Below are 27,632 nucleotides of genomic sequence, written 5' to 3'. Positions count from 1 at the left end.
CAATATCAAGAGCTCCAGGGAGGAGATATGTCACCGAGTATGTAAGTGATGTCCAAGCAGAAAAAGCATAGTTTTTAATACTTGCAATACAGGCATCTTTGTGGAATCCATAGCATATTAACACGCAAGACTCATTCAGCATCTGCAAATATGTATTGGCAAACCGGAAATAAGGACACACCCACAGCTGTCAATGGAATAGTAATGCAACTTCATTCTGAGCTTCAGCTTCAGGATAGAGCACTTTTTGTTAAATGGGACAAAGAAGTTACTGAACAATAAACATGTAACCACTTTTAAAACTGAAATTATTGTGAAACAAAAATATAAGCATTGTACAAGAGATAAGACCAATTAGGATTCTAATATGATTAGGGGATAGAAGCATAATGGAAACAGAAATCTTTATTATCACCCTATCCAGAGAGCAAGAAATCTTAAATATGTCCAAACAAAGATTGACTTTAATATAAACAATCTTTACATTAATTACAAATATTTCAGATATGGCACCGTGTTTCAATAATATTACATTGAAATATATTCAGAGTTTTACTCTAGAGCCTTCATGTGACCATATCTGGTTTTGCATGTAGCACCACCGTATACAAAGCAAGCCCCTCTTCAAACAGACTGAACATGGAGATATCCCCACTACTGATAACCGGGACTGGTATGTGTCATTTTCAGCGCCCAAGGAAGAATTGGACTGCTCTCAGCCAGTGGCTCCTCATCCCGGGTCTGTACACTAACGGGATCCAGCCTCCCTTGGACCGATGAGTACTAAGTCTGGGGGTTACAAATACATAAATCTATCCTATCGAAAATGAGCTAATACCAGTACATTTCTTTTAAATCCCCCAGTTCTTTCTACTTTTTTTCATGTTTTTTGTGATGATTACTACGATGATACCATGGCGTTAGGGTAGACACCCAAATGAAAGTCCAGGGGGTAAATGTATGAAACGTCGGTAACTGCAAATCGCCGGAAAACAGTGACTTTGTAGGAGAAAATTAAAGTGGCAATGGCTAGTCAACGTAAATTTGCCTTTACAAGCCATTGCTTTAAATTTCTTCTGTAAAGTCGCCCATTTCTGGCGACTTGCATAAACAGACGTTTCATACATTTACTCTGGGGTATCGAATGGTTTAGAATCCCACAAAGAGAGATAGGAAATATACAACTTAATCTTAATTACAACAGATGAACTTTAATTGCAATCAATAGCCAAAATGAGAACTACACCTTTAAACAACTCCCAAGTGCTCACCGAACTCCAAACAAAACCCCCAAAATTCCCCAGTGCTTTTAAAGAACAAAACCCTGTTATAAATATTAAAGTTTTTACTGTACACAAAACCAGTGAAGTTATGCTGTCCTCAGGCAAGTTGTAGTCAGTGAATATATTGCCGGAGCAACAAATTCAGTTAGATCTCTTGGCTCCTTCCAAAAACACCCTCCTGGCCAAACAGTTGCAGTGGTCCTCTTCTTGCTTGATCTACCTGGCCACTTAGCGCAAAAGTTCTCTACTGAGATAGTAGAGATCTAAAGCCCAGTCTTTCTGCTCCAGCAGGCTCACTGTCACGGGCACTAGGAGTCTTTACCCAGGGATCACCAGGTGGTAGGCTTACCAGAGCAACGTAGGTGGTAATAGGGTACTCTGGTAGCAGGGTGATCACGGAACAGTAAATAGCAGATGATGAGATGCTCAGGAAAGTCTATGACTAGCAACACTGGTAATATGGAGGTGGTAGTACACGAGGAACTGTATGGACAAGGACACGTGAAGGTAGTCAGTGGTCTGCGATAGCAAGTTGTACCACTGCTATAGTGAGGAGGAATGTCCAACAGAAACGAGGAGGTGATGAGAGTCAGCGGTCTGCGGATAGCAAGTTGTACCGCTGTCTGAGTGAAGGAATGGAATCCAAGTGGAGGTATCCGGGGAGTCAGTGGTCTGCGATAGCAAGTTGTACCACTGCTATGTGAGAGGATACTGGAACAGGTGAAACTGGAAACAGGGATCAGTGGTCTGCTACTAGCAAGTTGTGCCACTGAATATATATGTGAGGAGGTGCACGGGGAGAGACTGCAACACAGGGTAAACACGGCACCTTAACACGATCCACAGTAATATGCACAATATAGATATATGAATGACTGAACAGCACTGCAAATATGGAAAGTCTCTTGAAGTAATCCGGAACAAGATAGTACAGTCAATGATGGCAACAGACTCAGCGGATAGCAGGCTCCAGAGGAGAACCAACACAGTCCAGCAAGATATGCAATACACCAGCACAGTCAATGAGAAGTATGCATACCGTGGTTCAGAAGCAGGCAGTCAGACAGGAGTGCAGCGATACCTGAGCGGCAGGAGGCCGGCAGGATGAGAAGTCCCTGGATGGATGAAGCAGAGGTCTAGTAGGTGCAGCGCACAGGTAAGTAAACCAACAGGGACACGAATCCACAGGAATCGGTAGAACACGGAACTGGACTCTTGGCGGACCCAGGAGAATGGTGATGATCTAGCAGCAGGATAGCAGATGAGACACGAATCCAATGCTGACAGGCGGGTAGAGACCAGCGGGACACAGGAAGGTGTGGAGAGCGGATCAGCAACAGATGGACGATTAGCGCTGGCAGCAGGAGCAGGACTCTGCGGACACACGGAGGTAACCAGTAGCAACCAGCAGGTGCAAATAGCGATGGAACACGGGTGAGCAGAGTAGACCAGGAGCTGTTGATCACGGGAGTAGCAAATGGCAATAATAGCAGCAGTCTCGAGGAAACACGGGAGAGATGAGATGAAGACTGCAGCGCACAGAGGTAGCGGATAGGAATCAGCTCACAGTCACGATGTTGAAACACAGACGAGTTGCAAGCTGGAGTCTGTAGTGCACGGAGGCAGCGGGTAGGAATCAGCTAACAGTCACGATGTTGAAACACAGACGAGTTGCAAGCTGGGGTCTGTAGTGCACGGAGGCAGTGGATAGGAATCAGCTAACAGTCACGATGTTGAAACACAGACGAGTTGCAAGCTGGAGACTGTAGTGCACGGAGGCAGCGGATAGGAATCAGCTCACAGTCTTGATGATGAACAGGTGAGTAGATGTGGAGAGTGGCTGAAGTGCACGGAGGCAGCGGATAGGAATCAGCTCACAGTCTTGATGATGAACGGGTGAGTAGATGTGGAGAGTGGCTGAAGTGCACGGAGGCAGCGGATAGGAATCAGCTAACAGTCACGATGATACACTTGATGGTAGAAGTGGTATGGGAACCACAGTAGTAGAAGTGGTTTGGAAACCACAGAGGTAGAAGTGGTTTGGAAACCACAGGAATCAGCAGCGCTGAATACACGAGGAAACACAGGAACACCTTCAGAGACTCATGGGGAATGAGACTCTAAGATCAGGCAACGTGGTGTTGACCACAGGTGCTTAATATAGGGAGTGTTGCCTGATCTGCCAATTAAGTTAAAGGGACATACACTGAAGGGTAGAAAAGGGCTGCGCATGCGCAGACCCTCAGGATGGAGGACGGCCACGGTTCCTAAATGTCCGGGAAGAGGCACTCACGGTCCGGTGAGTGACAGTACCCCCCCTTTTAAAGGTGGGCACAGAACGCCTGGAACCGGGCTTGTCCGGATTTTTGGAATAAAACTTCTTCAAAAGGGCAGGAGCATTAAGATCTTCAGCTTTGATCCAAGAGCGCTCCTCAGGACCAAAGCCCTTCCAATGAACGAGGAAACGGAGAACTCCTCGCGAAATTTTTGCATCCAATACCTCAGTAATCTCGAAATCCTCCTCCTGGTGAACTTGAACTGGCTGCGGAGCTGAGGGAGGAGTTGAGAAACGGTTGATGATAAGAGGTTTGAGTAAAGACACATGAAAGGCATTGGAAATCCGAAGATTCTTAGGAAGAAGAAGTTTAACACATACTGGATTGATTATTTGAATGATCCTATATGGACCAATAAAACGAGGGGCGAATTTCATAGATGGGACCTTCAAACGAATATTAACCAGATAACCAGACACGATCTCCAATTTTTAGTGGTGGAATAGCCCGCCTCTTCTTATCTGCAAAAGACTTATATTTGTTAGATGTCTTCTTTAAACAGGTTCTGACCTGAGACCAGATATTTTTGAAGGTCTGACAAACAGTCACCACAGCAGGAACTTGGGTGGGCGGGAGGGCAGGAAATTCCGGAAAAGACGGATGGTGACCGTAGACCACAAAAAATGGAGTTTTGGATGATGACTCATGGTACATGTTGTTATGGGCGAATTCAGCCCAGGGAAGCAATTCTACCCAGTTGTCTTGATTGGCTGAAGAGAACATCCTTATAAAAGTCTCAAGATCTTGATTGACTCGTTCCGTTTGTCCGTTAGATTGCGGATGGTAAGAAGATGAGAGTGCTAATCGTATGCCCAAGGTTTTACAAAGGGCTCGCCAGAATCGGGAAACGAATTGTACTCCTCTATCAGACACAATCTCCGACGGACATCCATGGATACGGAAGATCTCTTTAATGAAATGTTCAGCCAGAATAGACGAGGAAGGCAAACCAGACAGAGGGACGAAATGAGCCATCTTCGAAAATCTGTCCACCACCACCCAAATAGTATTATGATTCTTACTAGGTGGTAAATCAGTAACAAAATCCATACTAATATGGGTCCATGGTTTGGACGGAATGGGTAGTGGTCGCAGCAACCCTGCTGGAGTTCTGCGGGAGGATTTGAACTGGGAACATAATTCACAGGAAGCAATGAACTCTTTGACGTCTCTCCTCATTGAAGGCCACCAGTAATTTCGAGAGAGAATCTCAAAGGTCTTGTGTTCACCGGCGTGTCCAGAAAAACGGGAGGCATGGAACCACGAAAGGATTTTCCTCCTTAGAGTAGGAGGCACAAGGGTCTTCCCAAATGGTAGCATTTTGGTGGAGGAGGCAGCCAGTGAGATACATTTGGGGTCTAGAATAGTATGGTTGGAAACCTCTTCTACATCAGAGGACGTCACAAAAGCTCTAGATAGAGCGTCAGCTTTTTTGTTCTTGGCAGCTGGTTTGAAGGTTATAATTAATTCAAAACGGGAAAAGAAAAGAGACCATCTTGCTTGACGAGGGTTCAAGCATTGGGCAGACTGGAGATATGACAAGTTCTTATGATCCGTGAAGATCGTCACCGGATGGCGAGCTCCTTCCAATAAGTATCTCCATTCCTCTAATGCAGCTTTGATAGCCAGTAACTCCTTGTCCCCGATAGTATAATTCCTCTCTGCGGGCAGAAGACCCCGAGAATAGAAGGCACAAGGATGGAATTTTTGCTGTTCCGAGCGTTGGGAGAGGATGGCTCCCAAGCCCACATTAGAGGCATCTACTTCTAGGAAGAATGGAAGTGTCACATCAGGCTGTCGAAGAATTGGAGCCGAGGAGAAGGACTCTTTGAGAATTTGAAAGGCTTGGAGAGCCTCAGATGACCATTGCTTAGGATTAGCCCCTTTCCGAGTCAGGGCCACAATAGGGGATGCAATGGAAGAAAAGTCTTGAATGAAGCGTCTATAGTAATTGGCAAAACCTAAAAAACGCTGGATAGCACGAAGAGTAGTTGGCTGGGGCCAATGTAGTACAGCATTCACCTTGTCTGGATCCATCTTCAGGCCAACTCCGGAAACTATATACCCCAAGAATGGAATCTGGGGCAATTCGAACGAACATTTTTCTAATTTACAGAACAATGAGTTTTTCCGTAGCCTGGAGAGGACTTCTGCCACATGTTGGTGATGAGAAGGCAGGTCCTGTGAAAAGATCAATATGTCGTCCAGGTAGACGACGACACATACGTATAATAAGTCCCGAAAGATCTCATTGATGAAGCCTTGGAAAACAGCGGGGGCATTACACAGCCCGAAAGGCATTACCAGATATTCGTAATGCCCGTCTCTGGTGTTGAACGCTGTCTTCCATTCGTCACCGGAACGAATTCTAATTAAATTGTAGGCACCACGAAGATCCAACTTAGTAAAGATACGGGCTCCCTTGATGCGATCGAACAACTCAGTGATCAGCGGAATGGGATACCGATTCTTGATAGTAATGGCATTGAGTCCACGAAAATCTATGCAAGGGCGTAATGATCCATCCTTCTTTTTGACGAAGAAGAACCCAGCTCCAGCGGGAGAGGTGGAAGGTCGAATAAACCCACGCTGGAGGTTCTCCTGTATGTACTCAGATGTGGCTTGAGTTTCAGGTAACGAGAGTGGATAGACCCGGCCCCTGGGAGGAGTCTTGACAGGTAGAAGGTCGATCGGACAATCCCAAGAACGATGAGGAGGAAGACGTTCAGACTGAGCTTTATCAAACACATCAGTAAATGAAGCATACTGAGGAGGGAGTCCCGGTGAGGAAGATGAGATGGAAGATTGCTGTACTTTGAGAGGAATAACTTGGGAAAGGCACCGATGGTAACATTCAGACCCCCAAGACGTAACTTGAGGAGTGCGCCAGTCAATCTGGGGAGAGTGACACTGAAGCCATGGAAGGCCTAAGACAATCGGACTTGTCGTAACTGGAAGGATTAAAAACTATATTTCTTCATGGTGCAGGGCACCAATCTGAAGTGTTACTGGAGACGTACTCTGGGTGATGAGACCGTTGACGAGACGTGATCCATCTATAGCCGTCACAGTAATGGGTGTTCTTAACGTAATTACTGGTAGAGACCATTGATGCACTAATGATTTGGAAATAAAATTTCCTGCTGCTCCGGAATCAATCAATGCCTGTGACTCGAAGGTTTTGGTAGCAAAGGAAATCGTAACATCAAAAGCGCAGACTTTAGATTTCATAGTAGATGGAGAGGACTCCAGGGACCCTAACTTCACCTCTCCAGAACTAGTTAGGGCCTGGCATTTCCCGATCTCTTAGGGCAAGAGCTAAGCATATGAGTGGAATCAGCACAATGGATACAGAGTCTATTCTTGACTCTTCGTTTCCTCTCCTCTGAAGATAATTTGGAACGTCCTATCTCCATGGGAATCACAGAGGGTGAAACTGGACGAAATTGAGGGTTTGAACGAAGAGGTGCTTTAGCAGAAGTTGTTTTTTCAGCCTCTCTTTCACGAAATCTCATATCAACACGATGGCAAAGAGAGATCAGGTCTTCAAGTGACGAAGGAAGCTCCTGGGTAGTCAGTGCATCTTTAATTTTATCGGAGAGCCCCTGCCAGAAGGTGGCAACTAGGGCTTCAGTGTTCCACTGAAGTTCAGAGGCTAAGATCCTAAATTGAATGACGTACTGGCCTACTGTATGAGATCCTTGTCGCAAACGGAGGATGCTGGAAGCAGCGGAGGTCACACGACCTGGTTCATCGAACACACTTCAGAATGTAGAAATGAATTTGGCACTATCTTGCAATATTGGGTCGTTTCTTTCCCACAGAGGGGAGGCCCAAGCCAGGGCTTGTCCAGAAAACAAAGAGATAAGATAGGCCACTCTGGAACGATGGGTAGAAAAATTTTGAGGTTGGAGCTCAAAATGGACTGAACATTGGTTAAGGAAACCCCTACAAGTTTTGGGGTCCCCATCGTACTTTGACGGAGTAGGCAGGTGAAGCGTGGAAGCTGTAGACACCTGGGATGGCACTGGGGAAACGGAGGAAAGCACAGGAGCCTCAGTAGTGGCTGTCACAGTCTGTCCAGATGTTCCTTGGGAGGTTAATGATTGATAACACTGAAGTAACAGCTGTTGGCGGGCATCCTGTTGCTCCACACGGCTGACCAGATGCTGCAGCATCTCTTTGGCGGTAGGTTCCGTATCTGGGTCTGTCATGGCCTGATCTTACTGTCACGGGCACTAGGAGTCTTTACCCAGGGATCACCAGGTGGTAGGCTTACCAGAGCAACGTAGGTGGTAATAGGGTACTCTGGTAGCAGGGTGATCACGGAACAGTAAATAGCAGATGATGAGATGCTCAGGAAAGTCTATGACTAGCAACACTGGTAATATGGAGGTGGTAGTACACGAGGAACTGTATGGACAAGGACACGTGAAGGTAGTCAGTGGTCTGCGATAGCAAGTTGTACCACTGCTATAGTGAGGAGGAATGTCCAACAGAAACGAGGAGGTGATGAGAGTCAGCGGTCTGCGGATAGCAAGTTGTACCGCTGTCTGAGTGAAGGAATGGAATCCAAGTGGAGGTATCCGGGGAGTCAGTGGTCTGCGATAGCAAGTTGTACCACTGCTATGTGAGAGGATACTGGAACAGGTGAAACTGGAAACAGGGATCAGTGGTCTGCTACTAGCAAGTTGTGCCACTGAATATATATGTGAGGAGGTGCACGGGGAGAGACTGCAACACAGGGTAAACACGGCACCTTAACACGATCCACAGTAATATGCACAATATAGATATATGAATGACTGAACAGCACTGCAAATATGGAAAGTCTCTTGAAGTAATCCGGAACAAGATAGTACAGTCAATGATGGCAACAGACTCAGCGGATAGCAGGCTCCAGAGGAGAACCAACACAGTCCAGCAAGATATGCAATACACCAGCACAGTCAATGAGAAGTATGCATACCGTGGTTCAGAAGCAGGCAGTCAGACAGGAGTGCAGCGATACCTGAGCGGCAGGAGGCCGGCAGGATGAGAAGTCCCTGGATGGATGAAGCAGAGGTCTAGTAGGTGCAGCGCACAGGTAAGTAAACCAACAGGGACACGAATCCACAGGAATCGGTAGAACACGGAACTGGACTCTTGGCGGACCCAGGAGAATGGTGATGATCTAGCAGCAGGATAGCAGATGAGACACGAATCCAATGCTGACAGGCGGGTAGAGACCAGCGGGACACAGGAAGGTGTGGAGAGCGGATCAGCAACAGATGGACGATTAGCGCTGGCAGCAGGAGCAGGACTCTGCGGACACACGGAGGTAACCAGTAGCAACCAGCAGGTGCAAATAGCGATGGAACACGGGTGAGCAGAGTAGACCAGGAGCTGTTGATCACGGGAGTAGCAAATGGCAATAATAGCAGCAGTCTCGAGGAAACACGGGAGAGATGAGATGAAGACTGCAGCGCACAGAGGTAGCGGATAGGAATCAGCTCACAGTCACGATGTTGAAACACAGACGAGTTGCAAGCTGGAGTCTGTAGTGCACGGAGGCAGCGGGTAGGAATCAGCTAACAGTCACGATGTTGAAACACAGACGAGTTGCAAGCTGGGGTCTGTAGTGCACGGAGGCAGCGGATAGGAATCAGCTAACAGTCACGATGTTGAAACACAGACGAGTTGCAAGCTGGAGACTGTAGTGCACGGAGGCAGCGGATAGGAATCAGCTCACAGTATTGATGATGAACAGGTGAGTAGATGTGGAGAGTGGCTGAAGTGCACGGAGGCAGCGGATAGGAATCAGCTCACAGTCTTGATGATGAACGGGTGAGTAGATGTGGAGAGTGGCTGAAGTGCACGGAGGCAGCGGATAGGAATCAGCAAACATTCACAATGATATGAGATAGAGTTGAAGTGGTTTAGAAGACTGTAGTGCACGGAGGCAGCGGATAGGAATCAGCTAACAGTCACGATGATACACTTGATGGTAGAAGTGGTATGGGAACCACAGTAGTAGAAGTGGTTTGAAAACCACAGAGGTAGAAGTGGTTTGGAAACCACAGGAATCAGCAGCGCTGAATACATGAGGAAACACAGGAACACCTTCAGAGACTCATGGGGAATGAGACTCTAAGATCAGGCAACGTGGTGTTGACCACAGGTGCTTAATATAGGGAGTGTTGCCTGATCTGCCAATTAAGTTAAAGGGACATACACTGAAGGGTAGAAAAGGGCTGCGCATGCGCAGACCCTCAGGATGGAGGACGGCCACGGTTCCTAAATGTCCGGGAAGAGGCACTCACGGTCCGGTGAGTGACACTCACCAGGTGAACAGACCCATGAGCCACTCTGGATGGAGCAGAGGTTCTTGAAAGTTTTGATCACTTGACTTGGAGCAGGAATCACAAGATAGCTGGTGAGAGAAAAGACTACACCAAGCTACAGAAATCCTAGAACACCCTGATGTCTTTCCCTCACTGTCTGTTAAAGTCTTGGGGAGAACAATGGTGTCTGAACTGGTTAAGGAGTTACCAATCCCTATTGATGAAGAACACCTCCTTCTTTTAACCCCTTACAAGCGTTTGTGACTTTGAAGGGGCTGAAGGAACTGGACACTTCATATGGATGTGATGCGAGGGGGAGGGAGTCCAGGAAATAGGGAATCCACCATTTGTAAGTGGTATTGCAATGTGAGTTAATCCACCCGGCTCTATTTAAGAACCTTGGTAGTTTCAGTCCATGTACAAGTCCAGTTAAATAAAAGTTTGTAAACACCAACAACCCAAAATAAAAAGAAACATTCTTAATTAATAAGGAGCATAATTATATTCACAGGATCTCGTAAAGTTGCTGAGAAGACAGCAGGATGGAATGTTCGCTGTAGTCCATGCTGTCACAATTACTAAAACACGTGATACAATTATATCCAAAATTAGTGTAAATCTAGATATTGGCCTTCTTGCCCATAGACATATTTTTATGTTCTGTGCTTTCAAACTCATTGTTTATTTTATTCAATAAGAGCAGGTCATAACCTTTATTGCAGAATCTTTGTTTTTGAAATTTGGAATTTAGATATGTATTCGTTTCCACTTGTTTAAAGTGTGCTAAGGTGATGATGGATTCAGTAGTGGACTTAATAATGAGGTATAAAAAGTTGACATTCTCCTGTGTAGCACTATGAGGAAACTTGCAAGAGTTATTACTCACATAAATAATAAAAAACTCAAAGTCTTAGAGACATACTTGACAAAGGGCTGGAAAAGGGTATGTTAAACCTGGCAGAATATGATTTGATTTACATTAATAATGTTTATTTATAAGCACTAACATATTAGTCAGCACTGTACATTGAGGGGATCATAACACAAGCAAATTACATACAAAGATATGAAACAGTAGGTAAAGATGACTCTGCCCAAATTATTTTACAATCTAAAAGGTGTGGAGAACAGTTGATACATAAGTAAATACACACACTGTGCCTGATTCATTAAGGAAAGTAACACAAAAAAATTAATACGTTTTCTCCTGGACAAAACCATGTTACAAAGCAAGGGGTGCAAATTAGTTTATTGTTTTGCACATAAGATAAATACTGTTTTTTTTTTTCTTGTAGCACACAAATACTTGATAGCTTTATTTGTACACTGACATTTAAAGTTGATCTAGAACATGCCCTACCCATCAGTCCCAGGGGGCCCGCCCCAAGAAATCCATCCATGTTTGTCAGCCGTTGCACCCATTGCCCAACATGGCCAGCTGTAAATATGACGCAATATCAGCCCTGCGCTGGGAGACCAGGACTTGGAAGCTGTGGTGCTGCGTGTGAAACGAAAGTGAGGAGTAGACCTGGAAGAGACCCTGGTTATCAGCTGCAAGAGATGGAGATCCAAGTAGGAGACCCCCGGCTCCATCACTAAGCAAGTTTGTAGCGCATCCAGAAAGACCTACAAGACCAGAAAGCCGCTACCGTTTAATATCAAGCCTCCGTCCGAAATGTGATGACGAGTTGGATAGTTGATCTGGTGATAGCCAAGCGTCTAGCCTTGTTAAGGACCAGCTGCTCATACAGAAGATGCCAGAGGTCTCTGCACAAGAAAAGTATGGTGACTTTAAGTATTTGACATGGTACATTTGTCTTTGTATTTGATTTTGGTGCATCGTCAGGACAAATTTGATTTGATAATATTTTGAGCGCTGTTTTTTTTCTTTGTGCTTATGCTGCATGACTGAGGAAGCAGAAAAGGAAGAAGCCAATTTAAAGGTCTGTATATCTGTCTAGCTACAGTGTCACTGAATGCTAAATTTGATGATTAACCCCCTAATGACAGGAGGTATTTCATACCTTTGTGACCAGACCATACTTCAATTTTGCTACCTATTGGCTAAACAGGGAATATCTTGACTGCATTATCTGTCCTTGTAAACTTTAAATTGTTTTTCTCAAGACAGATTGGGCTTTCCTTTATTAGGATAGTGAAAAAAAAAAAATATTTTAATAATACAGGCAAATTGGCAAAGAATACACTTATCTGTGATTCTCCCCATAAATACCTTTACATGGTGGCAGGGCTGCCAAGAGAAATTCAGGTCCTTGGTACAACAACTTCATGAGGCCCCCCTATAGTTGAGCATGTCAAAAAAAGTTGTGCTGGGCATGTACATACAATTGGGGGAGTGGCTAGCAGGTGAAAAGCGCTACGTCACCCTCCTAAAGAAAAAAAACCCTGCATTGTTGTGTACACCATTGCCACAAGGGTGCAGTGCCCGCTCGCCAGAGCGTGACATGTCCCAGCACTCCTGACATATTTTTTTCTAAAAAAAAGAAAAGAAAAAGGTCAGCTTTGAAGGCCCGAGCCGGGCCCCCTGGCAGGTCCGGGCCCAAGTAATTAGTACCCCCCCCAACTCTCGGCAGCCCTGCATAGTGGGGTAGGGTATAGAAATAAAGGTGGATTCTTAATTTTTTTTATATGCTTTATTCAAATAGAAAGTGAAGACAAATAAACATTGTACTTAGTACATCTACAATCCAATGCAGAACGTACAAATCATTGCACAGTCATGTACGTAATCATGTATATGTATTTAAGACACTGAAATATTTGTACTTGGGTTAATAATGTCTTAGCTTTAGATGCCTTATATCAGACAAAGTGCAAACTTAACATTGATTGTTGATATAAGGCATTTAAAGTAGAGATGTTCACTGACCCCCGTGTTCTGGTTTTGGTTTTGAATCTGGATTAACTTCGTGTTTTGGTTTTGGCAAAACCGCCCTTGCGTGTTTTGGTTTTGGATCCCGATTATGTTGGACTTGTAGATTAAGTACTTTATTCACTTCGCCATGATCCAAGAGTTATCAACATCTGGAAATCGGATCATTACATTATGGCAACTTGTTACGGCTCACGCCCCCAGGCATCAACTCCTAGAACCGCTTCAGAGGTCTTCACCTATAGGAACCGCTTTTCCCGTCGAGCTAGATGCGCTCACAGGTACTCTGATGCCCCCAGGTCTTGTACTCTAGTAGTAGGAGCTGATTCCGTGAGAACGTAGGGCTGGTGAATACGCAGAGGTGGAGTGATGATTCCAGCTGGGGTTTTGAAGGTGTCAGCAAAACGATATTGCCAAGGTCCAGGCCGGGGTCAAACAGGTCACAGGCAATACGGCAGCGTCAGAATCCAGGCAATAGATCAGGGGCACAAGCAATAATCTGAGTCAGTATCCAGGCTATAGGTCAAGGGTCACAGGCAATCAATCAAAGGCAGTATCCAGGCAATAGTTCGGCAACAGTAATCAGAATCCAAAAGATAATCAGGGAGCAAGGTCACAGCAGGGTAATATGCAGAGTAGCAGGGACTATAACCGGCAGGGAGGGCTTGCCCCTTCCTTCCTTATATACTGATGTGGCCCAATAGAAAAATGTCCTAGCAGCAGGGGGAGTGAACAGCCCAGCTGGGCAATAAACTCAATTTACTTTGAGCGCACGCCCGGCTGCCCTAGATGCCGAGACGCGGCGCTGTAGCCAGAGAGCGTCCCGACCGTTGCCTTGGCAACGGCCGGAACAAAGCAGATGTGACGTCCCGGTCATCATGAAGACGGCCGGGATGCGGGGGCACCTGAGAGAGTGAGTCACGGCAGTGCCTGAAGCCGCCGCGGTTCGTGACACAACTGTGCTTGATCCTAGGTTTAAGAGCTATGTCTTCTCTTTCCAACTGACCCAGATCTCAAGAGATGCAATAAGCTCCTGGTCAGCAAGCTGACAGCTCAAGTGGTACATGAAACAATGACATCTCGTCCTTCAGTTTCTCTGGAAATTGCTGCTAGGAAAAAACTTAGCTTTCCCAAGACACCCAGTGGTAATGCAGATGAGTCAGCACAACATTTTGACATTTGGTCTGGTCTAAAAGAATTGCCCAAATATTGTTACATCTCTGCTGTAAAATGAACTACAAATTCCACAAGGAAGGCCATTACCGGCAATTACATCAAAGTGCATAGACTTCTGTGATAGTGGATTCCAGCGGGATGTATTAGTATTGTTTGAGGATGATGTACACACTGATGAGGGTGAATATGATGACAGTGTAGATTGCAAATGCTGAGATCTAGCTGAGAGAAGGGAGATAGCTGATACTGGTATGCTTGGTAATATTTTGGGTAGAATGGCATGTTGGCAATTTTATGTTTTCTACAGTAAACTTTCACCTTATTAGAGAGGTGTTTTTTTCTTTACAAAGGTACAAGCTTTTTATTTACATTTTTGTTTCCCTGACTTAAATCCACTATGCACTTGAACATACACTTTAGCACATGAGGTAGAAGGATTAGTATCATCATGTCTGAGACTGGAGAGTGACAAGAACAATGCCACCCCTCCTGTTTCTGTATGAACTATGGCACAGTAGAATGTCACTGGAGACTTTTAAGAACACTGCCAGCCCTATTATTACAATTTCTGTTTCAGCACTGAACCCTGCCACCTTTCCTGTTTCTGAGTGAGCTTTGGTACTGTAAAATGTAACTGCAGATTTAGACCAAGACTGTCAGCCCTATTATTTCCATTTCAGCAATGACAATTAGCAATGGAGCAATGGAGCTCTCCTGAATGTCACTGGAGACTTTGAAGAACACTGCTACCCCTCCTCTTTCTTTTCTACATATGATGCTTCCCAACGGCACTAGAGACTACCAAGAACTGTGCTACCCCTTCTGTGTCCCTCTTTGAAATGGCACTGGATCGCCGTGGAGGGCGGTACTTATAGAATCCAATCTCTTGAGATCCGAGATTGGACGACGTTACAATGATGTTTTACCTCATTTTCAATTCTGAGGGCGTGCGAAATTACCAAGCCGAGCGGGTCTGCTAAGTTTGGGAGTGTTCGGTTCTCAGGGAACCGAGCCTGAGCATCTCTAATTTAAAGCTAAGAAATAATTTTGTAGAACATTATTTGCACTCTGTATTAGGTAAGGAGTTAAAAAGTTAATATTTTTTGGTATAACATTCTTTGCATTATCTTTTCTAGTAGGTGTTAAAAGTTAATATATGCTATGCTGAAAAGAATGTAGTGCTATGGATTGTTTCAGGGAGGGGGGCCCAAAACCAGTATCTTGCCTACAGTTCCATGAGGTCTAAATCCGGCTCTGATTACAGATAAAAAACAATTCTACATTTCCCTACTATATCCTTATACACTTGCACCTAAACAGACTGCAGCCACAAAATCTTGTTTCTATATGCTTTTTTATATGAAATGTGGACAGGGCATCACAGATGTAGGGCCAAGCTATTGCCCCAGAGGACAGAAGGTGGACCTGTGAATAAAGTGGCTCCAGGAGGAGGGGCGAGAGCGAAAACTGCGGGTATCATGATGAAATGGGGTGTAGGCCCGGAGGAAGGAGCTGTGGGGGGACGGGGGGCGGTATCCCCTTATGCCAGAACTTGTGCCCCTGAGAGAGGATAAACGTTTGTATCGTATGTGCCCCAGGTCATCAATGAAGGGGCTCAAAAACTTGTTGGGGGGTGTTAGCGAGGTGCCCCCCCCAAGGGGGTTGTGTCTAAAAGGTGGGGACGGCCTGGCTCTAATGGAAGCATGTCGTTCTCAGACTTGCCAAGCAGGAGGAGGGGTAGGAGATCTCCTCTCTCCTTGCCCCAGGACACTTCTACTTGCTGGTGAGACTCCAGAGCAGTTTAAATGACAGGGAGAATGGGGGGGGGGGGATTAATTAGAAGACAAACAGCTGAGGGGGGAAGCAAATGAAGGAGAGGGGGCATAGCAGGGGCAGTAGGGAGAGATAGGTAAAATAATACACAATACATGAGAGTGAAGAGAGTAAGGGATAGAGCAAAGAACAATGCAGAAATTACAAACATGTCTTTCAAGAAGATACTGAGCCTGACAGCAATTCCACGGTCAAACCAAAATGTGTTGCAGGAGACAAGAGACCCAGCATCCACTGGAGTAAGAATATATATGGAAGCTTGGGACCCTCTTTGTGGATATTATTAGCTGGGTATACAGGTGACTTAAGTGCAGGATGTCAGTAACTTGGAATTGCAGACTGGTTTCCAGGAAACTCAGTATAGCACACGGGTCACAGGAAGCCAGGAGCACACAGATAGCAGGGTGTCAGGAATTCATGATAGCACACTGGTAGCATGGTGTCACAACTCCAAGAACTCAGGATTGCTCACTAATAGCAAGATTTGCAGGAACACAGGATTGTTACTAGTAGCAAAGTTTGCAGGAACACAGAATAACAGGATCTGGACTTGGACTAAATCCCAGGAACTGCAGCCAGGGCCGCCATTTTGGGGCAACCAGGGGTACTGATGTAAGCTGTCCAGACTGACTGGAAGGACATCATTGCCATTGATCTGCTTCTCATTCACAGACAGAGGGTCTGCCTCAGTCCCACCCATGCTAGTGACAGGGGAGCTCATGTCATGCCTGGTGACATCACAACCACATATTCCAGCTACTGCACACTCACTGAATTAGGGAGCATCACTGATCTTGTCATCTCTCTGATCTGTAAATGACTGTTTTCAAACAGTCTGATGGAAATGTAAAGGGTAGATATGAGGATGTTTTGTGGCATATGTGGAGGTCTGAGGGGCATGTAAAGGGCATGTGGGGAGGTCTGAGGGGCACGCAAGGGGCATGGGCAAAGGCCTAATAAGCATTTATGAGGCTTATGGGGAGGTCTGGGGGCATGTGAAGAGGCCTGAGGGACATATCTTTAAAGGGACAGGGGGGTAAATGTATGAACATGCGGGTTCTTCAACACCCGCGTGTTCAGCGTGTTCGGCGATTAAATTTCAAGCGGCGCTGCATTGTAAAGGGAAACTTCCCTTTACAATGCAGCGCCACTTGAAATTTAATCGCCAAACACGCGGGTGTTGAAGAACCCGCATGTTCATACATTTACCCCTAGATGTGCAATATGGTCTATTAGATATATGGGGCCTGATTCATTAAGGAAGTTTTCTCCTGAATAAAAACATGTCACGATGCAAGGGGTACAAGTTAGTTTATTATTTTGCTCATAAGAAAATACTGGCTGTTTTTTCATGTAGCACACAAATACTTGATTGATTTATTCTTACACTGATATTTAAAGTTGATCAAAGACAACTCCCTTTAGAATGTTCGCTCCTTTGAGCAGGGCTCTCCTACCTTCTGTTTCCATCACTTTTAACTGCGCTCTCCAGCTACTCAGCTCCCCTCCTCTCAGTCCCTCTGCCCTCTGTCTCCTCTCGCTTCTCTCAGCTCCCCTCAGTGACTCTCAACCTGTCATCCGTGCCCACCCTCTTGGGCCATAGTTACCTGCCTGTACTCACTTTTCCCCTCCCTCCCTCTCTTTCATGCTGTGCCTGAGCCCCCAGAGTTATAGTGCTTACTGTTACTTGTACTGTGCTGTTTCACCTTGTACTGTGCCATTGTTTGTCCTTGTACGGCGCTACGGATACTTTGTGGCGCCCTATAAATAAAAATTAATAATAATAATAATAATAAAGACATGCCCTACCCTAATTATAAACCTGTCCCCACATTTTAAATTTACCTCTCCTTCCAATGAAACATGGTTTTGCCAAGGTCCTCAATTTCTCATTTTTTGCTTTACTTTCCTTAATGAATCAGGCCCATGGTATGCTTACCCTCTAACTATTTGTTTGTTTAAGAATTTTGGGCCTGATTCATTAAGGATCTTAAATTAAGAAGTTTCTTATTTAAGTCTTCTGGACAAAACCATGTTACAATGAAAGGGGTGCAAATTAGTTTTCTGTTTTGCACATAAGTTAAATACTGACTGTTTTTTCATGTAGAACACACATATCAACTTTAAATTTCAGTGTACAAATAAGCTATCAAGTATGTGTGTGCTACATGAAAAAACAGTCAGTATTTAACTTATGTGTAAAACAGAAAACTAATTTGCACACCTTGCATTGTAACATGGTTTTGTCCAGGAGACTTACCGGTAAATAAAAAACTTCTTAATTTAAGATCCTTAATGAATCAGGCCCTTTATGACTATCTTTGTAGTGTGTGTGATCTGGCCCTCTTTAACCAGCAGTCATAGGCTGTATAGGCAGAGAGGCTGTTTTAGCCAGAGTGGATTTATTCTAAATGTTGACTTGTTACAAGTGTATTAACAAATTTAGATAGCATAGTAAGAGTCACACAAGAGTTGAACAAAAGGAGAATATTCTACCTGGAAACACTGCTACATGAGGACAGTATTCAAAAATCATCTGTGAGCTCTGATATCCTCCATCTCATGCACCTGCATTGTGCACTTCCTGGGCACACCCTTCTCAACTGTTTCACAACCCTAATTCTTGCTGCTGCAGTCTTCTTATGACTTGTTGGTTTCACTTATTCTGTTGCTTGTATTCAAACTACAATTTCTGCTCCACTTACCCTGAATCTTTAACTGGCACCCCAGCTCCCCTGCCCAGTGATCATACACAGCCATCTCAGTGCACCTTCCACTATGCCTAATGCTATATAATCCCTCTCCACTCCTGCCTAATGTCACTGTCTAATCTAACTGATTTTTACTCACCCATCCATTATTTCTATTATCCTAACTGCTTCCTATTGCCTTGCTTATCCTTTTACATCTTTTCTTGCTCTTTTCTCTCCTACTACCTCTGCAGTCTCTCATTTTACTCACCTATCTTGTTCTCACCATCTCTTCACCTCACTTGTAACCTCTCACCGTTCTTTCTTTCTGTCTTACTTTCAATTGTTTATTCCACGCTTATCTCTAGCATTATTATGTTTTGTTCCTCTCTCACTTCTGTCATCTCCCTCTATCCTCGTTTTCCTTGTCAACCTTCCTATATTGTTTCACTTTCCCTCTCACCCCCTCCCTATTCCACTCCTCTCTTCTCTTCACTACTTCCGTGCCTCTGATCTGACTCACGGTTCTGGAGAAAGTAATGCACTCATGCTGACTTCCTCCAATTCAAGTTAATTCTTGCCTCTTTCAGTTCGGCCCTATCACTTTGTTTGGTTTCTGTGGTGTAGGGTGGGTAGGTCATTTTGTGGTGTTGTGTGGAAAACAGACAAGAGAGGGAGGGTGATTATATGCACTTGCCTTATGATTTGTTTTTCCCTAAATTTCTTAGTAGTTCATTTGTGGTTGCAATTCTTGGTTATATTTGTTCCGTGCTCCTGTATTGAGAGAAGAGGGGGGGTTGTGGGGAGGGAGAGGCATGTAAATAGACAGTATACTCTTTTCTGATTGCTGATAGCAGTCAGTGGCTGTCACAAAAGCCCAGACTGTCCCAGATACAGCAATCTGAACAGCTGGTCGTGACTGGCGTCACATTAGTCACTTAGCAATGAATTAGAGATGGTCACTGACCCCCGTGTTTTGGTTTTGGATTCGGTTTTGGATCTGGATTACCGTCGTGTTTTGGTTTTGCAAAACCGCCATTGCGTGTTTTGGTTTTGGTTTTGGTGTTGTTTGGTTTTGTTTTGCTATTTTTTGGGAAAATCCATGTTTTTGGGCCTAAATTAACCCAATTTAGTGCTCCAACTGTTTTAGAGACAAGTAATCTAATTGTTGAGGTAATAAATCATCCAAAAAAACAGTTTAATTCTTCGTTGGTAGGCCTTCATTTATTCTACACATAAAACAGGTTGTCTTCCTCTCCATCTATGCATATTGGCAATGCAGCCATCATCTTTGGATGTATATTACACCCTACACTTATAGTTAAATATGTAAAGAAATGGAAAAAGCCAGTTTGGTTTCTGGCTCTCTAGGCCCCCCTCCACTTGTATAAAATACCCAAAAATGCAGCCATTATAGACTGTACAATATTATGAAAAATGGACAAAGACAGTTTGGGGTCACTCTGTCTATGACACCCTACCCTTAAGGATAAATTGCCCTAACAGCAGCCCTTCAAGATGGTATGTGATATGGAAATGCCACAAGTCCCTTTCCTCTTTGGGGGTAGATTGCACCCTACACTTACATAGAAAGTTTTAAAAAGATGTTATCGGCATCATCTTCAGCTTAATCCTCACCCTCATCAGTGTGTACGTCATCATCACAGACTATCAATTCATCACCGCTTGAATCCGCCATTAGAGAACAGTCAGTGCTTGGATGTCTTGGATGGTGAAGGCCTTCCTCGTGGAAGATGTAGTTCATTTTTATAAACATCATTTTCTCCACATTTTTGGGAAGTAACCTTCTACGGCGATCACTGACTAAGTTCCCTGCTGTGCTGAACACTCGTTCAGAGTACACACTGGAGGGTGGGCAGCTTAGGTATTGCAAAGCAAGTTTGTACATGGGTTTCCAAATGGCCTGCTTTTCTTCCCAGTAAAGAAAAGGGACTGTCTGACATTTCCATATCAACTACCTCTTGAAAGTAATCCTCCACCATCCTTTGCATGTTTATACTCGTATTGGATGGAGTTATGGGCAAAGTGACACATTTTTTTGAAAAATCCTTCAAACCAGCCCAGATGTTAAATTGTTCTGTTCTGCCCCCTGTGTCTTCCCTGCTTCTTTTTTGGAAATTTAATTTTTTACGAGCAGCAGCTTGAGAAAGTGAAGGAGGACACGTCGTCAAGCCGAGGCCCAGTTCAGCGGCCAACTTGCTGAGCAATAGCTCCTTGCAAAAGTTCACATCTCGCTCATTTACAAGTAAAGACTCAATGTAGGTTTTAAACCTTGGATCAAGCACAGTGGCCAAAACGTACTGATCCGAGTTCAAGATCTTAATAACTCGCGGATCATTGTGAAGCGAATAAGTACTTGATCGACAAGGCCAACATACTTTGCTGAATTGCTTGCTTTCAGCTCCTCCTTCATTTTCTCAAGCTGCTTTTCCAATAGTCTAATTAAAGGAATGACTTGGCTCAAACTAGCAGAGTCTACACTCACCTCACACGTCACAACTTCAAATGGTTTCAGCACCTTGCACAGCACTGAAAGGATTCCCCACTGTGCAAGACTGAAATACATCCCCCCTCCTTTCCCAATGTCATGGCTTGTGCAATATGCTTGGATGGCTTTGTTCCTCCATCCTCTGAAGCATGTACAGGGTGGAATTCCACCGAGTTACCACCTCTTGCTTAAGTTGGTGGCAGGGCAAGTTAAACTGCTCTTGGAGCTGCTGTAATCTCCTACATGCTGTGGCTGAATGCCTGAAATGGCCTGAAATTTTACGGGCCACCGAAAGCATCTCCTGCACCTCACGGTTATTTCGTAGGAAGCTCTGCACCACCAAGTTGATGGTGTGAGCAAAACAGGGAATATGTTGGAAATCACCCAGCTGTAATGCTCGCACTATATTGTTGGCGTTATCTGAAATGACATACCCTGGGGAGAGTCCGAGTGGTATAAGCCATGCATCAATCACATCTCTCAGTTTGCGTAACAAATTGTCAGCCGTATGCCTGTTAGTGAAGCCGGTGATACAAAGAGTGGCCTGCCTGTGACAAATGTTACGTAGTGGTGTACATGCTGCTGCTGTTCCTGCTGGTGAAGGTGAATGACCAACCCAGTGGGCTGTCACAGTCATATAGTCTTTGGTTTGGCCACTTCTACTTGTCCACATATCTGTGGTTAAGTGAACAGTGGGCAGAATGGCATTTTTCAGCGCAATCTCTACATTTTTACACACTTTTTGGTATAGTTGTGGAATAGCTTTACGGAAGAAATGGTGTCGCGATGGAATTCTGTAACGCGGACACAAAACCTCAATTAACTGTGAAAAACCAGCTGCGTTTATTGTGGAGATTGGACGCAGATCTAACACTAACATTGCAGCCATGGTGTCTGTGATTCGCTTGGCGACTGGGTGACTGCTGTCATATTTGCTTCCCCTCGCAAATGATTGTTTCACAGTTAATTGCTGAAATGTAGGACTGCTCATTTTATTAACCTGCCTCTGGGATGACGATTCACCTCCAGCAGCAGCAACAGCAGCAGCAGGACTAACGCTTTCTTCAGAGGAATCAATAATAGTGCCGGAGTCATCCAGCCTTAAGTGGGATGCCGGGCTAACTCCGAGCGCTACTGAGGATATTGATGAGGATGGTGTGGTGGGTGTATTTTGTAGCCGTCGGTATGTCGGTGAGCGGAGGGTCTTAGCTGATGAGGGATTGCTTGTATTCTTTTGGGAAGAACTTTCAGCTTTTCCCAACACTTTGCCATGAACTCTCGTTAAATGGCGTAACATAGACGAGGTTCCAAGATGGTTAAGGTCCCTCCCTCGACTGACTGTGGCTTGACATACACTACAAATGGCTATACAATTGTTGTCTGGATTTGGGTAGAAATAATTCCACACATAAGAAGTGGATTTTTTTGTTTTATACCCAGGCATGACAATGGCGTTTTTCTTGTCACGTGCCAGAACTGCTGCCACTGGTGCAGGACTTACACAAACAACCTCATCCTCATCAACATCCTCATTAGCGCCCTCGTCGCCTACACAAATCTCCCCCTCATCCTCTTCTAATTCCAAAGTGGCATCCTCAATTTGGGTATCACCGGCTACACTCGGGCTATTAAGGCACACATCAGCAGAATGCTCACGATTAGACATCCCACTGTTGGATGGACTCTCCACAGGGATTGTTGTCATTTGTGAATCAGAGCAAATATTCTCCTGTAATGCCTCTCTGTTATCTTGCAGCTCGGCTTTGACGCGTAACAGTAGTTGTGCACCAATTGTAGGCTGGGTAAATTTTTGGGATCTGCCACTAATAGCCAAAGGTGAAGGCCTCATTCTCTCTTTGCCACTGCGTGTGTAGAATGGCATGCTTGCAATTTTTTTTTTATCGTCACTTAACTTTTGCTCAGTTACACTTCTTTTTCGCTTCAATACAGTAAATTTTTTTTTGGTTTTTGTTTTTTGCACTAATTTGAAAACACTCTGTTGTTTGACATCGCCTTGGCCAGATGACGTACTGGGAACACTAACATCAGGACTGGTGACAGAACCTGGTTGCTCATTCAGATCATATGTGGACTGCTTTGAATCCATTCTGAGCGCAAACCACTGGGGAGTGCTAAAAATTATTTGGTAGATACTGCTGACAGATATGACTTTTGACAGCCAGAAATATTAATGCACAATAAGGGAGGACACCCCAAAAGCACTGAGGAGTGCTAAAAATTATTTAGTAGATACTGCTGACAGATATGACTTTTGACAGCCAGAAATATTAATGCACAATTAGGGAGGACACCCCAAAAGCACTGAGGAGTGCTAAAAATTATTTAGTAGATACTGCTGACAGATATGACTTTTGACAGCCAGAAATATTAATGCACAATTAGGGAGGACACCCCAAAAGCACTGAGGAGTGCTAAAAATTATTTAGTAGATACTGCTGACAGATATGACTTTTGACAGCCAGAAATGTTAATGCACAATTAGGGAGGACACCCCAAAAGCACTGAGGAGTGCTAAAAATTATTTAGTAGATATTGCTGACAGATATGACTTTTGACAGCCAGAAATATTAATGCACAATTAGGGAGGACACCCCAAAAGCACTGAGGAGTGCTAATAATTATTTAGTAGATACTGCTGACAGATATGACTTTTGACAGCCAGAAATATTAATGCACAATTAGGGAGGACACCCCAAAAGCACTGAGGAGTGCTAAAAATTATTTAGTAGATACTGCTGACAGATATGACTTTTGACAGCCAGAAATATTAATGCACAATTAGGGAGGACACCCCAAAAGCACTGAGGAGTGCTAAAAATTATTTGGTAGATACTGCTGACAGATATGACTTTTGACAGCCAGAAATATTTATGCACAATTAGCGCTGGGGAGTGCCAAATATTAAGAAAAAATAATAAACCTCTATCCTCCTCTCTGCACTAGCGATTTTGGTTAGAGCAATTGCAAGAACAATATTGTATTCTCTGTCCCTGCTCTAATCAGCCTATGACTACACCCTGCTCTCTCCCTCTGTCAAATGGCGATGGATTGCTGTGGAGGCGTGTATTTATAAAGTTGAAGTATCGCGAGAACCGAGCCCCGAGATCCGACGACGTCACGATGACGTTCGGCCTCGATTTGGATTCGGAACGGGCGGGAGAGTACCGAGCTGGTACTGCTCAGCTCGGTACTCGGATACCCAAAGTTCGGGTGGGTTCGGTTCTCGGAGAACCGGACCCGCCCATCTCTACAATGAATACACCTTTTCTGCCACCGCAAAGGATTTATTATGGTGACCTTACGTTCACCAGAACCACTTATTAATGTTTCATACTTAAATCACATACACATGCAGCATGAGCCTTCCTGGCTTCGTAAGTTCACAAAGAATCATGGAGAATACACTAGATTAAATTTATTTATTCTGAAAAATGTTTCCAAGGCTTAGTTACAAAAATTAATAGCAAGACATACAATATATTTGCACAAATAAGTTTCAGAAAATAAAATAGACAATAAAATCAGAGTCACTACTTACTAGCTAAGACCGGGGGGTAAATGTATTAAGCTGAGAGTTTTCCAGCGGGTTTGAAAAACCAATCAGATTCTAGCAATTATGAATTTACTACATTCTACAAAATGATAGCTAGAATCTGATTGGTTGCAATAGGTAACGCCTCCACTTTTCAAACCTGTCAGAAACACAATTGAAGATGGGCATTTCAGTCTTGATAGACCCCCTCATGAAAATGCACATGTTATTGTCTAAGGCAGAATATTTTAAACCTTTTTCCCACACAGCTCTCATCCCCCATCTTTGGAGTTTAGCTGTCAATAAGAACAGATTGATTTCCCAAATGTCACGGGGCTTTCGAAGTGAGCTAGGGATGTCCTGAGATTAGGAATGTTCACATGACCTTGAATTCTGACCTCTGCTCATTCTGCTTGAGTGGATAGATGATTTACAACTTTGGGGTTTCAAACTCCTCCAAGATCCTATCTCTCCCTGGTCTGGCTATTTTCAACAGATTAATAACACTTGCATAAATTCAAACTCCGGTCATCTAGCAAAGCACACATTGAGATTACATTACAAGGTTACATACAATATACATTGTCATACATGAATTCAAAAGAAAATAACAATCAGTCATTAGATATACTACATAATCATCACAATAGCCCTTGAGTGGTTTTTACAGTTAGAGCTCTTTTGCGTCTCTATAGTTCTGGTTTTGGTATACTGCTATTAACGTGTGTTTTGGGGTGTGGGTTGTGGTGGGAGTGTTTATAGCTCCTGGTAGATGAGTATAGCTCTTATCCTTATAGCCCTTATAAAATTGCTAGCTGCAGTTATGAGTATTTGAGTTATGAGCAGCTGCGTGTGTGTATAAATATAAATAGGTTGTATCTCAGGCTGCTCTTATAAGAGCACTTGTGTTGTAGGGATGGGTCTTATTAGTTGTAACCTCCATAGTTTTGCCTGCTCCCTTTGTTGGTTTGTGGTGAGCAGCTGCGGTTTGTACTCTGCGGCTGTGCGTTCCACTTCTCACTTGCGGTTTCTCGGTGGTTTGTATGGGCGTTCGGTTTTCACGATTGGCTGTTTCTCAGTTTGTTGATGCAGGGGTGTGTGTAATTCTCCTGTCTTAGGTGCTGAATCCAACATGTTTCCTCCCTCTCCTTCAAACCTCACATTTTATCCCTCTCAAAATCCTGCTACTTCCACCTCCGGAATAAATCCAAGATACAGCCCTTTTTCACCACGGAAGCCACCAAAACTCTTATTCACTCTCTTGCAATCTCTCACCTTGACTACTATAACCTCCTTCTCTCTGGTCTACCTAACTCTCTTACCTTGCCCCTCTTAAGTCTATCATCAATGCTGCTGCTCACCTCATTTTTCTCTCCTGCTGCTCCTGCCGCTCTATCTCTGCTGTCCCCTTCCACCAGTCCCTACATGGTCCCTATGGCCCAGAGAATTATATTTACACTCCTCATACATCTGCAAACTCATCTCTACCCACACTCCTCACCACCCTCTCCGCTCTGCCAATGACTGCTGCCTCACCACTTTACTGATCTCCTCTTCCCACTCCCACCACCAGAACTTTGCTCGGGGTGTTCCCCAGCTGTGAAACGATCTCCCACACTCCATCAGGTTAGCCTCTACTCTCAATGGCTTCAAGAGTGCCCTTAAGACTCATTTCTTTATTCAAGCCTATCAACCTTCTTCCAAACTCCCTTGTCCATGCTTTCTCCCCCAGTCAGCGACAACCCTATTTGTGTCTCCCCCTTTCCTTTAGGATGTAAGCTCTCACGAGCATGGCCCTCTTTCCTTGTGTTCTCTTTCTAATATTCAATCACCCTCTGTACCTCTTGGCCTGCTACCCTAGCCCTGTTTTCTTAAGCTTAGAGTGATGATTACTATCATCACTCTCACTCACTGTCCCACAAATAATTTGATCTGCATTACCTTGTTACCTGTATTTATTTTGTATTTATTCATTATGTCTGGCATTTGTAATTTGTTCTTCTTGCTGTATTATGGATCACTGCTTTCTGTATATGTCATGTACGGCGCTGCTGTCCCTTTGTGGTAAAAGATAATAATAATGATAATAATAATAATTATAATAATAATGATTTGGAGTACATGAGTGATTTGAGAGCTTGAGGAAGTCTAAGCAAATGTTTGTGCATTTTGTGGCAAGTGGGGCTCTAAGGGCATATGGGTTATTGTGGACCATGAAGAAGTCTGCGTGACATATAATGGAATTTTGTAGCAAGTGAGGAGCATTTGAGGGCATTTTGGCATGATTGAGGTCAGTGTGCCAAGGTTGTTTTTGGGATATTTTCTCATTCTCAAAAGTAAGTGTGTGATTCTTTTGAAGTTTGATTGTATGTATTATATATTGCGTGATCTGTGATCGACTTTCCATATTTCATGTACCTATATATTTTCCAGGCTGTGAAAGTTGCAGTACCAGGTAGGAGTGAACAACAGTCCACCAACAAGGAAGGGGAATAGCATGTCCTTGCACTGGGCGCCATAGCTCCCTGATACACCTTTCTGTCCACCGGGCCTGGGGCAACAGGGATTGTGACTGTACTGGGACCTGCCATTTATGATGGCAGTCGTAACTGCAGCCATGTGACAGCATAGCATCACCAAATGATCTCCCCATGATTGCTGGGATAGTCATAGTTATAAAAAAGCCAAGCACAGGTATTACTATTATTATCATTATTATTATTATCCTTTACTTATAGGGTGCCCCATAACATTTTTGCAGTGCCGTACAGTAAAAGACATTAATCATACAGGGTAAAACAGTACAGAATATTAAACAAAAAATACCAGGGGATATATTTACTAAACTGCGGGTTTGAAAAAGTGGAGATGTTGTCTATAGCAGTCAATTAGATTCTAGCTGTCATTTGGTAGAATGCACTAAATAAATGAAAGCTGGGATCTGATTGGTTGCTATAGGCAACATGTCCACTTTTTCAAACCTGCAGTTTAGTAAATATACACCCAAGACTTTAAACTTTCTAAACATAGCCATAG

The sequence above is a fragment of the Mixophyes fleayi genome, chromosome 1, assembly GCF_038048845.1.
Source record: "Mixophyes fleayi isolate aMixFle1 chromosome 1, aMixFle1.hap1, whole genome shotgun sequence".
NCBI lineage: Eukaryota > Metazoa > Chordata > Amphibia > Anura > Limnodynastidae > Mixophyes > Mixophyes fleayi.
Note: the sequence above shows the minus strand (reverse complement) of the source record.